The sequence below is a fragment of the Plasmodium gonderi genome, assembly GCF_002157705.1.
Source record: "Plasmodium gonderi DNA, contig: Pgo-contig_155, whole genome shotgun sequence".
Classification (NCBI taxonomy): Eukaryota; Apicomplexa; class Aconoidasida; order Haemosporida; family Plasmodiidae; genus Plasmodium; species Plasmodium gonderi.
The window spans coordinates 1-764 of NW_021629075.1; positions in this window are offsets into that span (position 1 = coordinate 1).

The window sequence follows — 764 nt, forward strand, 5'->3', positions numbered from 1 at the left end:
ATATATTAATAAATATATATATAACTTCATTTCACATGGAAACTATAAAGAAAATGATGCCAATTAATCTGATACGTATTAAGTAATCATTTAGGAATAATAAAAGTAATTATAATTTGAAATAAATTATTGCTTACTTAATATTTGGAAATGCACTTTTCGACGGAATTATGTTATGGAGGAGAATGAAACGCATAGAAAACTATTATAAGAATTAAATTAAATCTATTATAAAAATTTCTTATTTTGCATATGCTTTACTTATATAATATATATATAATATATTATTTTATGTCTTAGTATCATGTTATCAATGAAAACTACAGTATATTAAATAACACTGAACAAAAAATATACATATATTAATAGTACTTGTATTTACTATTTACATTAATTTAAAGTAAAATTTGAATGGTTTTAGTTCATTTTGTAACTCTATCTTATTAATTTATCAAATTAGTTTTGAATTTTGTCTGATTATACTATAAGATCAATTTAGCTTTTATAAAGTGTTATTAGTGAAAGAATACTAAATTTCATACTCTTACAATATTATATGTTTCCCTTACACAAAATTCTTTTTCAATTTATATAATTATTTATATAGTTACGAAGAATAATATAGTATATTACATTTTCTATTACTCGAAATATTACTTTATAATTCTGATGGTTGCTATACATTACATTCATTTTATGTCCTCTAGTTTTTTTCTTTTGCTCATTATTCTACTCCTTAAGTATGATTCAAAAATGAACTAATT